The sequence below is a fragment of the Phaethon aethereus genome, assembly GCF_964289735.1.
Source record: "Phaethon aethereus genome assembly, chromosome: 3".
Taxonomy (NCBI): Eukaryota; Metazoa; Chordata; class Aves; order Phaethontiformes; family Phaethontidae; genus Phaethon; species Phaethon aethereus.
In genome coordinates this window covers 9,320,559-9,345,095 of record NC_138576.1, presented here as the reverse complement: position 1 = coordinate 9,345,095, position 24,537 = coordinate 9,320,559, and positions in this window count along the sequence as shown.

Genomic DNA, 24,537 nt, shown 5'->3' with positions numbered 1-24,537 from the left:
GCCCTTCTTTCTTTGACCCTATATTGTCAAGACAGTGCATGATCCAAAGTCCAGAAACACTGGTGGCAGTCTTTCCTCGAATGTCAAATAATTCTGCCATAACACATGACTTGGACAAAGATCATTTGTCCTTGTAATGGGATGACCTTGGCTGGCTGCCAGGTGCCCACCAAGCTGCTCTATCACTCCCCTCTTCAGCTGGACAAGGCAGGGTAGAAAATAAGATGAAAAAAAACTTGTGGATCAAGATAAAGGAAGTTTTCTGAAGAAATTCAAAGACCATACATGGAAGTAAATTAAACCAAAAAGACTTATTCTCTACTTCCCATCAGCAGGTGATATCCAGCCACTTCCTGGGAAGCAGGGCCTCAGTACATCTAGTGGTTGCTTTGGAAGGCAAATACCTTAATAAGAAATGCCCCCACTCCCCCTCCCCGCCTTTCTCTTAGCTTTTCTGTCTGGGTATGATGTCATACGGTATGGAATATCCCTTTGGTCAGTTTAGGTCTGCTGTCCTAGCTATGTCCGCTTGCAAACTGTTGCCCAACTCCAGTCTATTGGCCTTGGGGAGGATGTGGGGAGGGATGCTAGAGAGATGGCCTTGATGTTGTGCTAGTACTGTTCAGTGGTAGCCAAAACACTGGCATGTTATCAGCACCATTCTAGCTACAAATACAAAGCCCAGCAGTGTGAGAGCTGCTATGAGGAAAGTTTACTCCATCCCAGCCAGATACAATAGAGTCCTGTGTTCCAGTCCCCAGTACACAATTAACTCCTTGGATGGGATTCATTCTATCTACCTTTAAAGGCCTAAAAGTTAGCTAAGTGTCATCACCCTTTGACTCCATTTGTTGTCCCTGGTCTGAACCCCACCAAGATGACTCATGGGAGAGATCATCTCCTCCCTGAGTGCTTTGCATACTAAAAGAGATGTTTGTCTACAGCAGTATAGGACTCAATATGGCAGGCAGGGGCAGAGAACTCTTGATTTGTGTAGAAATTATTGGGGGATGCTTAAGGGCCTGTGGAAGGTGCAAAACCTATTATGGGACATATATGAGAAGGACCAACGCTAGGCAAGTGAGAGATAAGGGGTATCAGGGAAGAACAAGTATGGGAAAATAGGGGACAAAGGGGTTTGGATTTCAGTACATGGGTCCGACTGGGCCCAGCTCTTGACCATGAACCTTATGGCCTTGGGGGTTCAGTTCAGGTATGAGCAACTGGTCGACACTGGAGTTTGGGGACCAGCTGCTGGGTAGACTGAATGTCTGAGGCCAGCTCCTGGAGAGACCCACATTGTGTGTGTCTGTATCTATCTGAAGTAGACTTCAGCCCTGATCAGCTGGAGAAGAGGAGTAGGATGGGGCACCTCTGCTGCTCATGCATTTGTAAGTGTTGAGTGTAATTATGCAGGTGCCAGTAAATTCTCTCGTACCTCTCTGTGTTGATGTGTGTGGTTGCTTGTGTCTATATTTTGTGTGTGTGTGTGTACATGTGCCTTGCTTTCCTGGGGACATGGAAATGCAGCAGTCTTGCAACTCTCAGAGCATGAAGGAAGAATGCCCCTGAGGTCTGTAGCTATCTGATGAAGCTACCTCTAAGAGCAGGGGAAAGCAGAAAGGATACTCTAGGGAATTTCAAATGGCAACAGATGTCCATATAGGCAGAACCGAGACTCAGATGTCTGTAGAATTGGAATCCCATCCCTAGCATTAGACAAAATTAATCCAAATTCTTGCCATTATGAGTATTAGTTGATTTCTGTGCCTTTCGGTTCACCTACACTTGCAATATATGTTTGCTTGCCTGAAGGAAATGGTCTGATCTTCTTACATGAAAACACAGACCATTGTCATTATTGTTCCCAAAATGAGTGTTAACTTTATACTATATTTCACACAGGAGTGGCTGTTTTTCAGAAAAAATGCTTCTAACCTTCCCTGCACACTGCAGCTACTGGGAATACCTTGGGAAGGCAGCAATAGCAAAATGCTGGCTCAGCACTTAGGACAAGCAAAGCTGTGTACGGCTCATTTGCTTTGGCAATAATTCGTTGTGCTACAACAATTTGTTCTTTTTAACATTTTAATTCTTAAATTCTTTTTTGCAATGAGACTATATGGAAAAGTCATTAAATAGCAGATGTATTTAAATAGGCCTGACTTCCACACTCTTTCTCCAGCTGTGGTCGAGAAAGGGGCACCAGCCCTTTCTTCACAAATCTTGGTAGTGGGAGCTGCTAATCCTTGCAATGAACAGCAAGAAACATCATCTGATTCTCCAGGGGTTTAGCTACTAAAACACTCTCCCCGTCTATCTCTTTGGCCCAGTCCCTGCCTTTGTCCTTTATGGGTTCATTGTTTAGGCAACTGTAAATCCCAGGTAACACAATAATAAATACAGTAAGAACTGCATGTGGTTTTTCACTGAGGGTTGTGAACATATAAAATGACGCTGAACTCACTGATCTGGTGAACCTTTGCTGAGTTTGACTAAGAAAGATGCAGATAAAACGTGAGGGATCACGTGCTGTCCAGTTTCTTGCTCTTAATTTTATATGATATAATGACTCTCCTTTTGCTGGGTAGAGTGTGTGTCTTTTTTCTCACTGTCCAAATGCCAACAGTATCAATTAGGTGCATCCTCCCTCCCTCCCTCCCTTCCTTCCTTCCTTCCTTCCTTCCTTCTTGTCGTTCTTTCTTTCTTTCACCAAATCAAAGTAAATAGATATTTTTTTTGCATTTTTAGCCATGAGTATGTTTCTGATCCATTCTCAGACCTCCTCTGAACCCCGCCTTTCACAACACTATCCATTAGCCGAAGTTTAACATTCTGGAACTTCCAGCCTGACTTGAAAGCTGTATGTTAAATTATGCAGCTGAATTCCATCAGTCAATTTCTCCTTTGCTGTCAACACAGCAGTTACATTTTTTATTGTCTGAACAAGCTCATCCCATATAACAGGCTGCAAAAACATCAGAAGAAAAAAAGGGGACAATACTTCCTAATCAGGCCTACATTCAAAAGAGAAAGACACAAGGATTTTTTTTAATTTTTTTTTCTTTTGCAAAACAAAATGAAAAAAAAAATATTTTGCATATCAGATAAGCCAGAAATTGCCTTATTTAACTTCTGAAAGACTAGGAATATTCAGAGCAAAATTCTGTGAATAAAAAATATGCAAAGCTGCCTGTAGCAACATAGTACAGGCTATCTGACCTATCAGCTTCATAAAATAAAAGCTAATGAAGTCATGGCAGAAAAAGCCAACTGTTATACATCAAACAATTGTGGAGACTTTACCTCTATGGAAAATGATTGTAAATTGCATATTAGTATTATATGGATAATAGTTGTGTATAGCTATGTGTTTTTATAATATGCTAAAGCTATTGCTACTGCAATTTTTTTCTAGGCCAAGTCTAAATGATCTACTATTCAAGTAATCTTAATGATAGCTAAAGTGGGAATAAAATCTTTATGAAAACCACTATGGTTAGCTCACTTTAAGAAAGGAATTCAATCAGCAGCCCACTGGAATTACTTATGTTTTGACTAAGGTATTTGGATCCTTTTATTGAACATTCTGCTTTCAATGCATACATCCCTTGGATATAAAATGATGGATCTCTTTGGATTTTAAACCAGCGGCACTTTATATCATTAATAAATATTCATTTTCCTGCTATCCCTCCAGTGGTATTTCATCATCAATCATGGCTGAAATCACAGCTGTGAGAGCTGTTTATGCTTTACTGTTCTCCTTTACATGATTTGGCAGATACTTATGAAATTATTGGAGTGTGGAAGTAAAGGGGGGGTGGAGAGGAGGGAAGAGGGAGGGTTGCTTTTTTTTCCAAAAAATCTTTGTGTCCGTATTTATTCCAGAAGCAGAACTGTTTTGTTTTGCCTTGCAAAGTACACATAAATCACTCCATTGGTCTCAACTGTCCTGTGAAAATAAAAATGATCCCAAACTGTTCAAGAATTACTCAGGGACTATTCAGTGTTCAATATGTCAGAGAACCAAAGACAGACACTCAGGAAAAGGAAGATTACAATCAATGAAGAAAAATCAATAGTGTGTAGAAGTTATCCTGCTGCCAGCATTGTCAGGAAAAAGCTTCTGCATTCCCCAGTCTCATTACATGTAGAAGATTATTAAAATCTGAGCAGCAAAAGTGAAGCTGTAATCATCACCCCTTTGCTTTTTTTATGTTCTTAGTGTAAATCAACATTTCACTTTGACTTAATAAACAAAACAACCCGTTCTCCTACCAATGTAGCATTTTTTATATATGCTTTACCTGTCACTATAAAGGAAAAGATATGAGATTAAAAGTACCTTAAAATACAGGTTGGAGAATTATGAGCAATGACTGGAACCACTGGCTACAATATTTTCTGTTTGCTTGTTTGTTCATTTTTTCATCTCTCTGTTTTTCTGTCCCTCTGGCCAAACCAGTAGATCCTGGCTGCTAAGCTCTGCTTGTTAATGAGATGGTCATTTCTTCATTCTCCCCTGAAAACCAATTAACGAGACAATGAAATCACTGGATTTTATAGAATAACATTTCTGTGACCTTAGGGAAATATGCATGCTTACTGTATCAACTGACAAAAAGAAATAACTGTTTAGCTAATAACAGTATCTTTCTGGTACCGGTTCAGAAAAGTATCCTTGTTTTGGAAAATGATTTGACATATGCAAGTGAAGTAATTGAAGGCATGATAGATAAATATTTAAATGTCTTCATGAATTTAGAATTTATGAATAGCAAAATAATAACCATGTATAAAATATAATAGTTTATGTCTTAATATATTGTACTTTTTAATAAAATATACACACACAGTGACATATAGCAGACAGCCTACATAAAAAAACTAATCTTCAGAAATATATGTCAAGATTAATTTCATAACCCTTCACTTCCCAAGACCCTCTAAATTATGGTGACAACTGTTAGCAAACACAGATGTCTAAACTCATAAACTTTGAATTTATATGAGCTAGGACTGCTTGTGCGTATATGTGCTAGTTTCATTTATGAAAATGACAACAGCATGTATAAAACAGGGGCAATTTTTTCAGACAGCATTTGATAGAATATTTCCAAATACCATCCTGTCATGAACACCATCACAGAATCATGGAATTGTAGAATCATAGAATAGTTCGGGTTGGAAGGGACCTTTAAGGGTCATCTAGTCCAATTCCCATGCAATGAGCAGAGACATACTCAACTAGATCAGGTTGCTCAGAGCCCCATCCAACCTGATCTGGATGTTTCCAGGAATGGGGCATCTACCACCTCTCTGGGCAACCTGGGCCAGGGTTTCACCACCCTCATTGTGAAAAACGTCTTCCTCCTATCTAGTATAAATCTACCATCTTTTAGTTTAAAGTTGTTACCCCTTGTCCTATTGCATCAGGCCCTGCTAAAACGTTTGTCCCCATCTCCTCTTCTCCAGGCTCAACAACCCCAACTCTCAGCCTTTCTTCAGAGGAGAGGCATTCCATCCTTTGGATCATGTTTGTGGCCTCCTCTGGACCCTCTCCAACAGGTCCATGTCTTTCCTGTGCTGAGGTCCCCAAGAGCTGGACACAGCACTGCAAGTGGGGTCTCACCAGAGTGGAGCAGAGGGGTATTTCCCTCGACCTGCTGGCCACGCTTCGCTGGATTCAACCCAGGATACAGTTCACCTTCTGGGCTGTGAGCGCATATTGCCAGCTCATGTCCAGCTTTTCATCTACCAGTACCCCAAAGTCCTTCCCAGCAGGGCTGGTATTGATCCCTTCATCCCAGAGCCTGTACTGATACTGAGGGTTGCCCAGACCAAGGTGCAGGACTCTGTACTTGGTCTTGTTGAACCTCATGAGGTTCACACGGGTCCATACCTCGAGCTTGTCCAGGTCCCTCTGGATGACATCCCATACCTCAGGCATATCAGCCACACCATTCAGCTTAGTGTCATCTGCAAACTTGCTGAGGGTGCAATCAATCCCACTCTCTAGGTCACTGATGAAGCTATTAAAGAGTATTGGTCCCAATACAGACCCCTAGGGGACACCACTCATTACCAATCTCTATCTGGACATTGAGCCGTTGACCACTACCCTCTGGGTGTGACCATCCAACAAATTCCTCATCCACCCAACAGTCCACCCATCAAATCCGTATCTCACCAATTTTGGGAGGAGGATGTTGCAAGGAACGGTGTCAAAGGCTTTACAAGAAGGCAATCTTACAAGATAGACGACATCAGTAGCTCTTCCCTTGTCCAGCGATGTGATCACTCCATCACAGAAGGCCACTGGGCTGGTCAGGCAGGATTTGCCCTTGGTGAAGCCATACTGGCTGTCTCAAATCATCTCCTTGTCCTCCATGTGCCTTAGCAGAGCTTCTAGGAGGATCTGTTCCATGATCTTCCCAGGCACAGAGGGGAGGCTGACGAGTCAGTAGTTCCCAGGGTTCTCCTTGCTACCCTTTTTAAAAATCGGTGCAATGTTTCCCTTTTTCCAGTCACAGGGGTTTTCACTTGACTGCCAGGACTTTTCAAATATCATGGAGAGTGGCTTGGCAACTACATCAGCTAATTCCCTCAGGACCCTGGGATGCATCTTGTTAGGTCCCACAGACATGTGTATGTTCAGGTTCCTCAAGTGGTCTCAAGCCTGATCTTCTCTTACAGTGGGAGGGACTTTGCTTCTCCAGTCCCTGTCTTGCAGGCCACCCACTCGACGTGAGGGAAGTCAGACTGCCAGTGAAGACTGAGGCAAAGAAGTCATTGAGTACCTCAGTCTTCTCCTCATCTGTTGTTGCCAGTTTGCCAGTCTTGTTCGTCAAGTGGGGTACACTTTCTCTGACCTTCCTTTTCTGGCTGACATACCTGTAGAAGCCCTTCTTATTATTCTTTGCACCCCTTGCCAAGTTCAGCTCTAGCCACGCCTTGGCCTTCCTGACCCCATCCCTAACACAACTGGGCAACGTCTCTGTACTCTTCCCAGGATACCTGTCCCTGTTTCCACTGCCTGTGCATTTCCTTCTTGCCCTTTAGTTTGCCCATCAGGTCTCGACTCAGCCATGTTGGTCTCTTGCCTTCCTTTCCTGATTTCTTACACCTGGGGGTCAAGATCTCTTGCACTCTATCGAAAGCCTCCTTAAAGATCTGTCAAATCTGTTGTGCTCGTCATCATCAAGTCTGTGTCTGAACATTGTGCATCAGATGTTGGTGGGAGATAACACATGAGGTAAGTCAGTATATAGTGTTTCTATTTCAGAGAGAGCTGCTGTATAGTCAAAACCATGTCATAATGGACATTTTTGAAAAGTTAAATATCAGTTGCTTAATTCTGGTACATTGTTTGGGTTCTTGAGTTGGTTTTTTCCAGATTTGGGGTTTAATTTTTTTGCAGGCACTATTTATGTTAGGAAATGTAGTGATTAACTAAATTGAGTAATTTTTTATGTTGGTTTATTGATTACTACCATGATTGTGTTTGGATTATCCATCAACACTATAGGAAGTATCTCCAAACACCTGAGCAGAACTTCTTCTCTCTGAAGAATGTGAAGGCTGAAGCATCTGCCTGCATAAATACCATCAGGAAGCCTAGGGGAATGATATAAAAGAGCTATCCTTTATTTGTCCAATATACAACCAACAAAAAGGTAGGGCTAATCCACGAAAACATAATCCTCAGGCTCCAGTCAGTGTCTGATGCTACTCCTAGAGCTAATAACAAGAGCACATGGTGAACGCTGAACCTGGAACATATGGTTTTCTGTAAAGCTTCTATGGCAATGAAATAAAATCAATTCTTTCCAGGGAGGAAATCATAAATAGTGCTAAATTTCAATTTTCCACATGATCTTTCAAGCTACATGTTAGCTAATTTGTCACTTTTGAGAGCTCTGGTAGCCAAAAAGTTAATTCTTCAGAAATTAAACTCTCCAGCAGTTCTTGAAGTAATTGACTGGGATCTGGAAATGAATGATTTGTCTTGCCTGGCAAGGGTATCCTTTAAGTTAAAAGAGAAAATGCCAAAGGCAGTATTTTAGGCCCAAATGGTAGTGTTTGCTTTTATAAAAGAAGTCTCTGAAATATAACACTATAATAAATTCTCCTTATTCCTAATTCTCCTTTATTCCTAAAAAATAAAAATTAATAAACTGAGTTCTTTCTCACATCACCAGAAACTCAATTACAAGAAGTTTCTATATGTAAATTACCAAAAATAAAAGTCTAATTCAGTTTTACTGTGGAAGTGGTATGCACGAAGCAGGCAAAGAAATGGTAAAACTACAGCTTCCATGAAGCACTGCTAATTATGCATGTCACAGATTTATTTTAGGGCAGTATAGCCCACTGCTATCATGGGATGCAGTCAGTTATAATTTCTTAACCTTTTTGTACGCTTGTCACATGGATGTCCCTTTGTAGTCAGTGGAGAGAAATAGGCAGATGTATTGTACAGTCTTTTTTAGAAGTCTGTTCAGAATTAAATGAATTACACCCTCAGTTCTAATAAGAGTTTTGGCCATATATCTGTTGATTTTAAAGGCAGTGTATAGGCATTAACTCAAGCACAAATGTCAATATTGTAGGTGTTATATTTAGTAAGATGAATCACAATCTTAATGTTATTATTCTCTAACTTAACCAAAAGATCTGTCCAGAACTGAAGAGACTTTATAATTATTTATTATAAAACAGTATAACATTTCAGCCAATTTTTTGTAATGGGTGTGAAAATTTGTATCATATTGGATAACAAATATTTTTTTTTCCCGTTTATTTTCTGTCTGATCAACTAATAAATTAATGTACAAAGGAAATCACTCAACTCATCTAGTAAGAGCTATGGATCAAATGCATATCTATTGAATTTCAATGCAAATTTTATACTGTCTCACTTAACTAAATGTACTGTACATGAAGATCTAGGACCAAGCTCTGAAAAGATGAATGTATAGGACCTACTCATGTCATTTTCTCATATGAAGAAAACTATGCAAAATCCTTTACCCAGTGATAGATTTTAATGCAATGTGCAGGATTCTCAAAAGAAATTCAGGCACCTGCTCCAATTAAAATCCATGGGAGTCAAATATTTAGGCAATTTTTACAATCGTATCAGACATCTATCTAACACCATAGATTCTTCAAAAGGCTAGTTCTTTGTAACATACTGCAGATTTATCTGGAGAAAAGACGATGCCTAGCCTCAGATGAAAAAAAATAACATTTTTACATTCAAATTTTCCTTTGCCAGTTCTTCCTTCATAATCGATTTATTTATCTATTTTGGTAATCCCTCAGAGTATATCAGTTCAGAACCAAGCACAGGGAAAATGTTCTCCCTTCAGTTTACCTTATTAAAAAAAAAGTGCAAAATATTTCCCATATGCTCTTTGCATAATTGTTCTCTGTAATCAAGTGTTGCAGTAGAAAAGTCCTTGTTCATTAATAGCAATTATTACACACACACACATGCACACACATACACACACATCATTTAAGCATATTAGCAGTAAAGTTAAATCAAGTAAATATATGCAAGCTGTACAGGATTTAAGTCAAACTGAGGATGTGTATTTCTTGAAATTATGTAATGATAATAGCTTTTAAAACCATCTCCTGAGCGTTGTTTTCATGAATACAATTTTGAAGGAATTTATGTCACATCTTTCAGGAGAACAATTGCTTTTTATTGCCTTTGCCTTAAATATAATAAAGAATGAACTAGAATATAGTAAGAAGGAGAAGTCCCATAATAAGAAAAATAATTTGCAGTATTTTTAGACTTGATTTTGTTTTTATTGTCAGAATGGACAATAACAGTTAAAAGAATTCTTCATGACATGTATGAATACCATAAACATTGACAAGTTATTTTGGTTTTAACCTAGTAGAGTAATCCATAGAGAAAATTTAAATAGTTATTGCACATGCATTATTTAACCAATGATATTTAAAAATCTAGTGAAATCAACTCATTCTGAACTTTAACATTGTTAGCGTCAAGTATTTTTTAAATTATTCCCAGTATGGAAGCATTCATTACATGCAAGGATTTCCAAACAATGGGACTGTTTAAATTTCAGTCCAAGCATTGCTACATGACCTTCCTCTGCAATGTAACAGAATTCAGATACAGTTTTGGACATTACTGCTCACTGATCTTTTTAAAGTTAGGAAAACTATTTTTTTCCACTGTTGTATTATTTTACAGCTACAAGGAAATTCCAGTTCTGAAACATTTGGAGGTTGATCTTGATTGAGATTAATTATGAAGCCACTGCAGAGAGTGAAGTACTTGGTTGATGTGCTCATGTTCTTCTTTGCTGCTTAGCCACATCTTGATCCAGCTGCAACTCTCCAGCTATCAGCATCCTTTGCACAACTACCAAGCCTGCAATTCACCAATAATTAATGTAACCAAGGTAAAGCCTTTTGGCCCATTACTAAACAAAGCAAGCACAGCAGAAACCAGAGACAAAAATGGATGCCCTCAAGGTTAAGACTGTTCTTGATCATAGAAAGAGGACTTCCTGTATTGAAGGACATATTGTAAACTTTTCTAATCCCTTGTAGGATTTCCTCCATATTAACTTCATATCTGGCTTATCTTGATTTATCTTTGGACAGCTGCTTCAAACAAGTTCTGTATTACAACAGGGAAATAGTTTCATTGGCGTATAACATAAGGAATATTTATTGTTGCATGCATCCAAAAGATTTTCCTCTATGTTGAAGATATCTCATGGTTCCTTCTAATAGTTTTACAGTTGTAGAAAGAGAACCTAATAAACACATCAAAACACTAAGGTACAATTGCTTATGATCCTCTTTGTTATTCTGAAAGGAAGGTTACAGTACACTGTTTTATGTCAGTACGCTTTGTTCAATTCATCAGCTCCTTCAATGTGTTAATAATGTCCTGTGTTAAATGTACTACTAGGTATGCAACGGCGTGAGTACTGTTCTCCCAGGGTTCTTCAGGGAACTTCTTCTAGATCACTGCAAACACCTTTTGAACTGTATTACCTGATAACTTATTAAGACAGAACAAGATGGTGCTGTGGTGTTCTCAAACTCTTTGTCCAAGAAGTACGGGAGAGGATAAATATTTTTGGTAAAGCCATTTGTAGCTGATGATCATTTATGAAGTGCACACTGGACTGATTTAATATAGTACAGTTCAAATGGTTCTTTCTTAAAACCGCTATCTGTATTCCCCCAGAGTTTTTCTTTTTAAATTTTCCACCAATGCTTTACTGCTGTATGAATGAGTCGTATGGAAATTGAGCTGCTAAGTAGTACCATAACTTCTTTCACAGTTCCCTACTTCTAGTATTCAAAGAAACCTATATGCTGTTGTGAAATTATTTAATAATTTTGTATCAAAGATTTTCAGCATGAATTCTGCTGATATCTCAACATGAGTGAAGGCAACACATCTTAATGAACTATAGCTTTCTTAATATATTTTACAGAATATAATTTAAAGTTTTCAGCAGCAGCAAAGAATATAAATATTGGACCATATTTGCAACAATTAAGCAGGCTGAAAGTAACTGTGTTACTGCTATTACAATTAATTGTCTGTATCTGTTCATATTTCCACCAACACCACCCAGTATTGCTCCCGTTACGATTCTATCGCTCTCTGTCTGACATTGAAAGCACTCCATGAGGTAATATGAAAAGTGAAATTTCCCTTGTTTCTTACTACTTTATACTATGATCGTGGAAAATATTTATCAGAAAATATAAGAAAAAATTATGTAAAAAAATAAAATAAGGCAACACCTATCCTTTCCTGGATTTTCAGTTTCTTTTTTTACTGGAGATAATATTTTCTGCTTTTTCCTAAGAAGTGCAGAAAATCATCTTTCAGGCATTGCTTAGGGCCAAAAAAAAAGCATATTTGAAAAAGAGATTAGGTGGGTAAAATTGAAAACAAGGATGATGAAAGAATTACAATGCACAATTTGATTAGGACTATAAATTCTAATCATAAAGAATTATCTGAGTTAATCATAATAAATATAATACAAAAAAAATATCCAGAAGTCTGTAGGAAAGCATATAATGCAAATTATATCTAGGGAATTCCAAGAGGGAACTTTAGTCTCTATTACAAAGTTTTCCTTCTCTTTTGATTGTTAGTGACAATGTAAAATCTAACTTCCTTAGAAAAAAGATTGTCATTTCATGAAGAGAGAGACAATTTGGGGGGGTTCAATAATTTTTTTCAGAATTTCATAAAAGGTAGTTACCTCTCTAATGACAATTAAAAATATTTATCATAGAATCATAGAATAGTATGGGCTGGAAGGGACCTTAAAGATCCTGTAGTTCCAACCTCCCTGCCATGCGCATGGACATCTTCAACTAGACCATGTTTCTGAAAGCCCCATCCAACCTGACCTTGAACACTTGCAAGGATGGGGCATCCACAACTTCTCTTGGCAATCTGTGGCAGTGTCTCACCACCCTCATAGTGAAGAATTTCTTCCTTATTTCTAGTTTAAATCTATCCTCCTTCAATTTAAAGCCATTACTCCTTGTCCTATCACTACATGGCCTTGTAAAAAGCACCTCTCCAAGCTTTCTTGCAGGCCCCCTTCAGGTACCGGAAGGCTGCAATAAAGTGTCCCTGGAGCCTTCTCTTCTCCAGGCTGAACAACCCCAACTCTCTCAACTTGTCTTCATTGAAGAGGTGCTCCAGCCCTCTGATTTTCTTCATGGGCCTCCTCTGGACTCATTCCAACAGGTCTATGTCCTTCTTATGTTGGGGGCCCCAGAGCTCAATGCAGTACTCCAGGTGGGGTCTCACAAGAGCAGAGTAGAATGGGAGAATCACCTCCTTTGACCTGCTGGTCACACTTCTTAGATGCAGCCCAGGATACAATTGGCCTTCAGGGCTGTGAGTGCAAATTGCCAGTTGAGCTCCTCATCAATCAACACCCCCAAGTCCTTCTCGGCAGGGCTGCTCTTAATCCATTCTCCACCAAGTTGTGTTTTTGCTTAGAACTGTACCAATTTTAAAAGTTTATTCAATGTTTACAACTTAAATTTAGTGGATAAAACGAAGAATAACAACCAAATTCCAATGCACACTCTTACCACTAACACGCAAGGAAATGAAAGGAAAGGAAGTGTAATTTAGTGATAATGAAAGCTCCTGAAACCCCAAGGCTGCTTTAAATCAAGCCCTTGGAATCTTCCTAAGGGAAAAATGAAGCAGAAGAACTGATGTATACAGCTGAAAAGAAATAGCTTAATGGTTTTTCTTTACACAGTAAATCAGTATATTGAAACAACTGTTAAAATAATAGTGGGCACAGATGGAACACTCTATTAGAGTGGCCTGATGATTTAAAAATCTCAGGTAGTATGGCCTGATGATATGGAAATGGGAACAATCCAATAGGCTAAAAAAAAATTAAAAAATTAAACCTTCCAGGAGTAAAAACATGACAGAGATCTTTAGGAAGAAAAGTGCTATTTAAACAAGGAATATGGATCAAATAAGAAACTACTGCTGTGGGTAGTTAATGGCTGGAAGGATTAAAATCTGCTTTTTTTAATCAACAGATACAGAACAGTGGTGGACTGGAAAGGACAACGCTTGGAATTGTTTGTCTTAGTTGTCAAGTTTATTTGCTGCTTCAACTCTCCACAGCCCATGTGCTTCACCGTCTCATAAAATCCTCTCATGCACTTAAATAAACTCTACTTTATTGTCCTGCAACAGACACTTGGGATGATGCTATTACTCCAAATGAAATCAATGGCAGAGCTACCATCAGCTCAGTGGGAAGAGAACCTATCCCACTCCCATAAAACACAGTGAAAGAATTAGCACTGAGTCTGATCAAATCAGAACTTCCTGCAACACTCAGTAGGTTTCCTGACTTGAGCAGGTTCTTAAGTGCAGACCTTTTTCACTCACTGAAATAATACCTGGGCAGTTCTGTGGCCTCTTACCCATACAAGGCCTTACCATTATACATTTTTATTCCCTTTACCATCTTGCAGGGTAAATTTTCCTCATCTGAAGAGACGTATTTTTCATCACTGAAAATATCCTGAGAAAGTAAATAGAAAATAAACTTACTCTTTGTTGTGAGAAGTGCTGCTGCATCAACAAGATGAAATTTTTCAGTGAGGATAGAATTAGAAGTAAATCTTCAAGCAACATGCTGAACAGTAGAAGAGAATCTGATCTCATGACAAATGGTCAAAAACACAGTCCACATTCAGGCTTAAGTAATTCCTAGTATTTTACAGTAATTGTTACTACTCCAAAGATAAAAACAAGATCAATACTGAGCAGGTAATAGCACCCAACAGCAGAATAGACACTGTTGAACAACTGAAAAACTTACTTACTCCATAAGCAGAAAGCACTAGAGGAATTAGCAGGTCTTAACCGATTTTCTTATCTTTATTTACTGCATGCATTGCTATGTACCAGATGGATGTGTGTAGATAATCACTTGCTTTGGTAGAATTCTAAATAAATGAATATTTAGTTTTATTTACAATATTTCTTGAATAATTGAATTCTTAGTGAACTTCAGAACAAAAATATGTAGAATGAGCTCTATATAAAAGCAGGGAGGAAAATGGGTCCCTTGAGTCCAGAAAATATAATTGTTCATGCATCCATCATTAAATATCAAATTCAAAGGTAGCGCTGTGGTTCAGAAGTGATTCGTATGTGGACTGAGTACTTCTAGTTCCTTTCTTTTTCCATTTCTGTGGTTATTTCACAACTACAAATTATTTATAAGTAGCACAAAGATTTAGGGGGGGAGTTGCATCAAATACTATTTTCCTTAAATTTCTCAGCCCTCAGAAGTTCCTTCCACTTCCATTTCAGCTCCCTGATTATCACACTCCTTTCCAAGAAATTAGACATCCTAACCAAATAATTTGCAGAGGTTTCATAATCTGGGAAAAAAGAAATGGTAGAGTGAAGTTGTTAAAGTGGCAGGTAATGCTCTACTCATGCCAGAATCTTTTCTGCTAGGTTTTATTTACACACCTGTAGCTAACAGCTACATTATTAATATAGAAGTGCACACACATATCTGCATACACACACACGCGCGCGCGCACACACACAAAACATGGAAACCCATGTGGGAACTAGTATTTCTAGAGTTTCTAATTCCAGAATTCCCATTTGTTTACTGGTTACTTTAAATAGATTATTTTAATTGGAAGTTTTAGTACTTAATATGTGTATTAGTACTTATATATGTATAACAGTGTTAAGCTGCCTTAGGAGCATCATTTCATACCTGCACAATGCATCCAATAAGTATAGGATCTATTCAGCACTATTAAAACTGTGTATTAATAAAAATGCTGGAGAATTATAAGCTTCAGAGATCAATATTATTTTCACACCTGCAGATAGGAAAATACAGTATTTTTACAGGATTCAATAAAATTCATCTCTTCATTTTGGGAGAAGCAACATATAATTTTTTTTTTAACTCCAGTTTAATATAACAAATACACCTTGGTAAAAATACTGACTTTTTCATCCCGAGATTTTCAAGTCAGATGGGCTTTTTAGCCTTTTTTCAATAACTTTTAATATTTTTATTTTTTCAAGCAGGTTCAGAAAAGCAAGTAATTTCAAAATTTCTTACAGAAGATAATTCCACTGTTCAAACAGTTCAAAAGAAGTCAGGTTGATAAGCTTATAGAAGTTAATGGCTTATGTAAAAGTGAAGTTTAACTTAAAACTGCAATATCATTTCTTTGCATTAGCATTACCTTGTCAAAAAGTAGTAAATCTGTGTATGTATGACTTTTTAGGTACAGAATAGAGTTAGAGATTTTACATTTCCTTCCTTTAACCAGTTTTATACTGACTTCAGCACTTAAAAGCTTATCTGTTTGGCTTTACTGGAGTAGCTTCTGAATAGCACGCATATGAAATGACAGAAAAAAATCAAGCTTGTCCTCTCAGAAAAGGATGAGAATTACTGAGAGACTAGGTGTGGTTTATTGTCCATCCTTAGAGCCCTATGTCCAGATTCACAAATAAGAACCACTAGAGTTAACCCACATGCCTTCACACTTTGTGACTTTCCGCTGATTAGATTCTCCAGCATTTTTCCACTTCCTCGGTAGCATCACCTAAATCAAATGACAACAGAGGTGGACTCAAGGTATCAATCAGGTCTCTCCTCACATCCAATCAGCTGCAAGTGTCATGGTGTAATCAAACCAAGTGACAAAGTCACCACAAAACAATTTCAGCTGCAAGCTTTGCCCACAGCGTTAACAAGACAGAATTCATGAGAAAAGGAAAAAAAAAAAGAAAAAAGAAAAAAAAAGAAAAAAGAAAAAAAAAAAGAAAAAAGAAAAATGCACAAAGATTGTTTCCTTCAGACAGGTGGATGACAGACACAGGTTGCATGACTTGATTTCATTAGACCCAATTCCACCCTGAATAAACTCAGCAGCTTGCAACGTATCAGTGGTTTATTTCTCCGCCTCTGCTTGGAGACCTCTGTCATACGGCAATCCCAATGCTGAGAAGTCCAGAGCATAGGGTGATGCTCAGTGGATTTATTTGCATGTCAGTGCCACCCAAAATACCTCTCCAGCTTAAAGCCTTCTTAGAGTGGCAGTGCTGTATCTGATCTGGAAACAATCCAAAAGTTACAGTATTTTCTCTTTTTACAGGAGATGATTCATCATAGCTGTCCAATTGTTTTTTCAACTAGAACTGAGATTCATTATGTGTTTTTTTTGTGGCCCACAGCCCTTTGTAAGGGGACATTGATATATTGAATAGTTAAACACTGAAGAACATTCATGTATTTGGTCCTTTGTATCTTCATTTTACTAATATAGGTGACTGCCTAATCCCTTGGGGCCTGATAAGGCCCAGTTGTGTTTTCAGTGTCCAAAAATACCATTAAAGAAGTAATGGAAGTGATACAACTGCATGAAAATGCCATTTTAGCAACAGTAATGTCTTTCAACTCCTGTCCATGCCTAAGGTAAAACTGTCCCAGTTGGAACCATGTCCAAGACTGGACAGAAGACACCTGGGGCTCACAGGCTATGGCTGAGCCAACCCAAGTTGGACTATTTGAACCAGCAAGCAAAAAAGAATATCCATTTTCATAGATTGAGTTAGTGCTCAGCACTAACTCAAAACTTGGGAAAAAGGAAGATAAAAGTGACTCAAAGTTTTTATTCTCATATGGCTCTGCAGATTCAGGCAGACACAGAGGATGGTCTGAAAGTAATATTGAACATAATTTCCATCAAGAAACCAAAACGTTACATTTAACTCAAAACATCAAATTTTTTGCTTTGATCCAGATACTTGGAAAACTTTTTTTTTTCCCTTGAGCTTTTCATTCTATTAGAAGGTTCTGTATGTTGTCTTCTTACTTTATTTCAGATAAGAAATCATAGTGGAAACATCATGATTTCACACAAACTGGAAGTTCCAAGCTTCAAACTATGGGATAACCACTGTCTCACAATAAAGTAGGGAACACAACACTAGCTGGGTGCTATGTAAGCAAAAGCTGTGAAATCTCCATTTTTTTGTTTTTTTGCTTTTTAAATTTTGATCTTGTGTTTGTTTTTAATTGCGGCACTTCTGAAGAGTGTTTTCAAAAACAATGCTGGAAAAAAATGTTAGGAAGTAGCTATTACAAAGGCTTGTTGTCTTCAGGCAGGATTAAATATGTCATTGCCTTTGTAACAAGAGTATATCCCCAGTGTCTTGGCCAAATTCCAATATGAGAAATTGCATTCTGACTACCTAAATTTTCTCGGCAGTTGGAATGGATATCATATTAAGCAATATCATCCATTGTTAGGGATCTGGTAAATGACACTGTCCTTTTCCTTTTTGAAAAGCAATGCTCAGTGTTCCTCGACAGTGTTACCAGCTGCCCTTGAGAGGTGCTAAGCACTGGAGCCCAAGGGGAACGACAAGCACTGAATTCATCCCAGGAAAGGTTCAACATTTGCAGGATCAGGCCCCTGAAGCAATTTTCTTTTTGTGCCAGTGAAGCTGAATGTCATCATACACAGAGGAAGCGAAATGATTCTTGTTAACATGGGGCTTTTATATATACAATTACAGCAAAAAATACAGAGCACTGTCTGGGTCCTCTGTCCTTAGGTCATTAAGGTCCACTAACCAGCAAAACAAATAAGCAATTTAAATAGCAGTCTTTACCGGATGCTCAGCTGATAGATATACATACAAATGGGAGTTCTAGGAACAAAATGTTATGCCCATGGAAAAGCACATGCACCAGTAATCTGTGATGTGGAATACTGTACCACTCACTTGGAATTAATTTGTAGAAATATCAATCAGATATCATCATACAGTGTTGCACACATATACATTTAGCTTTCAGTCTTCTGTATCTCATGCACACACACAAAAACACACACACACATATATACATGCACACAAACACTTCCTCTATTTTTCGTCCTTCAAAAAGCCTCCTTGACTGGAAAGCCATATAAAGTTAGTTCATTTCTTTCTTTGGAAAAACTGTGTTGAAAAGGTAAAGAACCAAAAATAAGGTGCCTCTCAAGTGTTTTTTATCTTCAAATGCAGGTGCCTGAAGGATGCTGTACAAGTAGAGACACTGGAGGAATGAAGGAAACTTTTGCTGTCTCCTTTGTGGGTTAATAAGGGAGTCAGTCACCAAATACACTGTGTGGATACCCGGTGGAGGAAAAAGTGACCTAATGTGGATGGCTGATGCCTCCACATGGAGTTCCAGGTGCTTGATCTCCTGCTGATGCCTGTCAGCATCAGGTTCAGGCAAATCCATATTAACAGGTTAAAAACATGTGATTTAGCACAAGGTCACAAAAGCAAACAGAGGTGCTTTGGTAACTTTTCAGAGAACTCCTCACTATGCCTACCACTCCCCTGTAACTTTCTAACAGCCCCTTTCTGCCCATCATTTGCTGGCCTGGCTCCACCACGAATCCTTGTGCCTTTTCAGGAGCACTCCCAAGATGGATATTTGAAGCAGTGAAAGTCTATATATTTAACCTGTTTCTTCCATGGAAACTTCCTTGTGCTGCTAACGATTGCCCTTGGCTCGGAAAGCTGAGTGGATGCCACAACTCTGAGTTCCAAGAGAGAACAGAAGCCAAATCCACTGACCACCTACTGCTCTGTCACACCACAGGCTTCTCCCTCACCTGCATATGACAATTCTCCAGTTCCTACAAGGACAGGATGAATTTCGCCTCACGTGATGATAGACACAGAGTGGATGGATGTTCAATGCTTGCTAGTCATTTTGGACTACTTGATAGTAGGAAACAGTATGGAAGAAGAAACCCTCTGAACAGATGGTAACTCTTTAATTACAATACACAAAAAAAAGGAGTGGGATGAAAAAAAAAATTATAGGCTTGCAGCACTTTTTAGAAGTTGAAAAACTGTCATTTTTACTCAGAATCAAGCCAAAAGTTTTTAAATTTTACACAGACTGGCACATTCATAGGAGATTAATTTGGAGCAGACTGAAATAGTATATGTTAACATTAAAATGAAATAGATTTATGTTTCAAGGATGTTCTAAAGTGAAAGATGAAGCTAAAGAAACTAATTAAACCAAAGATATCAAACCAAAGAAAAGGAAACATCTTATCTAGAATTTTTAGAAAGGTAAGGAAAACATGTCAAGTATTTTAGTGTTTTTAAAAGTCACATTTTCACCTTTAAAATGATATTTAAATTGATTTATTTAAATATATTGAATTAGGCTTCCAAAGGCATATAGTGTTATTTTTATAGTATTCAAATTTACTTTTTACATTTTAGAGATGATTCAATGAATTCTTATACCTAAAGATGGACAGAGGATAGGGCCTATAATATGATACAACAAGAACATGAGTTAACAGTTTAGACCTTTGTACATCTTGCTGATTTGATTAAATCTTCTCTTTTATGTGACATTAGTATCTCATTTCTGGTAGACAGATGATATGTTGAGGATGGAAGCAAGTAAAAGAAGAGTAATGTGACTTGAATAGCTTGAAAAGCACAGAGGAAAGTATAGATTTGGGAGCAGAACCAGGGAAGAATATTTGTAACCCAAGACGATATTTAACATTGAATTGACAACCTTCACCCTTTTGTAGTATAGCGGTACAGATGCAATAAAACAGGGCTTCACACATAATCCCAAGGGATCTGGAGAATCAGAAAATTAATGAATAGTTTAAAGAGAAATGAAAAAGGACAGAAACCTATAATAAATACTCTGAAGCAGATACTCTCAGTTCATGGTTGCTACATATACAAACTGGAGTTCGCTCTCTTCCCTCTCTTTGGGTTTCAGGAAGAGGATTTGTGATGTTCTAGTTTTGTCGTTGCTTTCTCCTAGTGGGGGAAAAATTAATTTAAAATAAAAACACAAATCCTTGTGCTAACATACACGGATACATGTGACTGACAGTCACAAACACTAAACTTGACTTCCTGAAACCAGTAAAAGACATCACTGATCCCATAAGAATATTGCTCATATTGAAATCTTTATTTAGCTAGTTTTGATTAAAAAAAGTGTTAACTGTGAGTTTCTGATAAACTTCATTGCATAGCTTCATCAATTATTGATGTGTATAATTCCTTAGTGGCTGTTCACAGTCTACTCAATCATGAGGATCCTCTCATGCTGTTAGAAGCTGAATGCCAAAGTTCATGGAAGAGATTTGCTCAGTGACTGGACAACAACATTTTAACACCTAGTACGAGACAATGTGAATCTGAAATTAGATATCAGAATTTGCCACATAAAAAAGAAAATGTCTACCCTCAATGGCAAAAATTGACCCATAAATTATTAATTTCAGTGCCAAAAAAATGTGTTAGGTTAAAATAAGAAATAATTGTAACGTTTACATTTCTTATGCATACTTGAGATCACTGGAAGTGATAGGATTCAGAGGACATATCCAGAAAAGCATGCCTAATAACCCTGTCAGGAACACTTGATCTTTAGAAATAAAGCCCCAGCTTCAAAAATTTAATTCAATTTTTTAATAGTTCACACACACAGACCAGGAGCTTGAATCTTGAAGTATATGATATATAAAAGGATAATTATGAAAATTATTTAAGTCACTGCTCTCCTTTCACCTTTGTGATTCCACTCACGGCTGTGTCACCTGGAAGTATGGGAAAACAGAATAGATCAACCCCACTGAAACAGTTAAGTTTCAGTCATTTAAAACAGAAGCCACGTATTTGCCAAATACAAATGTTTGCAGCATGCAAGAGAGAACCAGCCATTCATGCAGGAATGTGTGAGGCTAAATAATATAACTGCTATATTATAATATATAGGTCTTCAATGTAGCATGACAGTCTATGTGGAGTCTCACCCACACAGCAGGACTAATTAAGAAGGCAGATGAAGACTAGCACTAGCAAAAATTGCAATAAAGACATGACTTTTTTTCTACCCTCCGTTTCTTAAAGCCAATGGGAAGGGAAAAATTCACAGTGTGCTCCACATTAGCCCATACGTGCATGTTAAGAGAAAATTCACTCCCATTACTGCATGGTGGGTGTGCATCCATGGCTACAAGTTAGGATTTGAGTGCTCACCATTAATTATATAATACTCATCCCACAGCTGTGTTGAGCTGTATAATAAAGATTTCATCCATAAGGTGAAATTCACCCCTGTAGACAAAGCTGGAACACAGATAATACAACACAAGCAGCCTACTTATACATTCAGAATTTACATTCAATAAATGCATTATTAAAACATTCTTATCTGAATGTTCTGTAATCAGTCTAATTTGGGGGCCTGAATATATATTTTTTTCTGTACTGAGCTCAACCAGTGGGAGATGTATGTGCAAATGGAGGAAAACTTACTCTCTTGAAAACAGTACATCCAGGATTCATTTCACCTAACTTTAAAGGTTTTTAAAAGTTAGGTATCTAGGTTGGGATTTATTGCTTCATGTCATCTAGACAGGAGAAAGTAGGTGAAACAAATCTTTTCTTAAAAGTGCCCATTTCTCTTCAGTGGACCCTGGTGTGACCAGCTCAGATGGACATGTCTGGCACTGGAGATGGTTACAGATGTTTGAGATGACTATGAGTGTGAGGCTGTCTCTACCATCAGCAACTATTTCTGTCCATTATCCACTGAATGATGTTAGCTAAAAAGTCCAGGGTAGACAGTAAGTTTTCACACAGAATTAAATTCACTTCTTTAAACAGGGGTATCCAAAGACATTTGAATCCTTCAACAGTATCTGAGGCATCTGCATGGAGCTCACAGATAGGATGCAGGACTTGTAGGAGACCTGTACAGACCTGGAACAGCAGCTGGAAATCAGGCAGAGGATCTTTGGGTGTCTCAGTTGTCACTAGGTGTCTATGTTTAAGAAACAGGCTGCCCAGGGAAGCGGTTGAGTCACCATTCCTGGAGTTGTGTAGAAGACATGTAGATGTGGCACTTAGGGACATGATTTAGTGGTGGACTTGGCAGTATTAGTTTTATGGTTGGACTCAACGACTTTAAAGGTCTTTTCCAACTTAAATGATTCCATGATTCTATGATTCTATGATTCCAAGTGTATTGAGCTCTTGGAGTCAAAAGAGGTGAGTATCCTCATAGGTATACCTGATATAATGTGTCACTAACACTACATTACTTCCTCAAGTTTTATTTCATGTAAACATGCTAATTGACTGTATTTCAAACCCACTGTTATGAAGTCATTCTTAAAGTAAAGTTCCTTTAAAGAAGTGCAACCTGAAAGAGTCTGAAAAGTCAGGACCTTTTGCTTTGCTTATGTCCAGTCCTGTCCAGGTTGCTTTTAGGTGTAGGAGTGGCTCAATTTGGATCAGTAAGAAAGACGTGCAAAGCTGCGTGTGTTCTTTTCCCAGTTGCCTACCTGCAAACTGTTAGTACACAGTGCTGGGTTCCTTTCCCCGTACATCTCCTAACAGGATTTTTGCTATGGGCTCTTTTTTTCCTACCGGTCCCTGGGTAGAGAAGTGGTCCTGCTGGACTACTGTGGTCCTTGGAGGTTCTGTCACATAGCATCTAACCCTAGAATGAATTTTAAAGGACAGAATAAGATCTAGAAAACAGGATATATAGTGGTAAGCCACAGAAAGTATTCTAAGAAGCAGAAGAAACACTTCTAGGAAAGAAGAAACACTACCTAGGAAAAGGTATTACTGAGTAGGTACAGTTCTACTTAACTGAAGACAATGAGGCTGTATCAACTAACTTTCATGAAGACCTTAACACCTGCAATTAATTTTCAGTTTTTCACTAGATGACTCTGAAATACAGGACTTAAACTAAGACACTAACTATGATCATAGCAGGACAAAGGCTGGTAAATATGTGGAAGATCCAGGTACATTTCAAAGAGAGTAGAGACTTGGTGTCCCAACAATGTCACCACTTTTAAGCCAGGATCAAATTATGTTACAAAGGTAGAAAGTTCAGGGGACATTAGTCTGCAAAATGCCTTATACTTACCAAATAAATCACAGGTTTCCACACTGATGGGTACAGAGGGGCTTAAATTACTGTAAAATCACATAACATCATCCAGGTTGCATTCATTACTCATTTTAACACATTCACACTCCACCCATTTTGCAGTTACTAGAAAGTTGACTTACAAGTTCTAATGAGTTTCCTGGAAAATGCTTTGTGATATACAATATCTCCAAGCTCCAGTATTGTATAAGCACAGTTACCAAGGCTGTTTTGGTGAGAATGATGGCCCAATTAGAACTTTGCTTGAGGAAAGAGAGAAAGCCTGTAAAAGTTTGGGTTCTTTCTTAGCACACTTTTATTGAGAGAAAAGTAGAAGATGAAATACCAGCGCTCAAACTTTCAGCAATGCAAACTCCATAGTAACAAAGATAAGCTAATGAAATCCAATGGGACAAAGTTTTTTCATACTTCACTAATGGAGGGGAATTTTTCTTTAACACGATGATTATATGCCAAAACAGAATCTCAGCCTTGCTCAGCAGTGTAGCTCCAGTGGAGGAGTTCCAGAAAGCTTTCAAGAACCAGACATAATACACTCAACACGTTCGAGCCAAGACTATGGCAGTGAGAGTTCCTCAAAAGCACTGAGGCGCATCTCTGCCAAATGCCTGAAACTTGAGTCTTGGGACATGGGAGGGAAGAGCAATGGTGGCAATTTCTGTATGCCAGTGCTATCAGCAATGTTCAGCTTGCTGTGCTGCTTGTAAACAACAAAGAGCCATGGTGCCCAGGATTGTAGATGAAAGCTTTGGAAGATGAAACTTGGGATCAAGAGGAAGGCTGGAACGTAGACAGCAGGACTAGTGTTGGTTTGGGCCCCCCAGTTCAAGAAGATTGTTAAGAAACTGGAGAGGGTCTATGCAGGGCTGACAAGTAGTTAGGACCTTACAACACCTACAAGAGTTTGGTGGACATAGACTTGTTAAGCATTGTG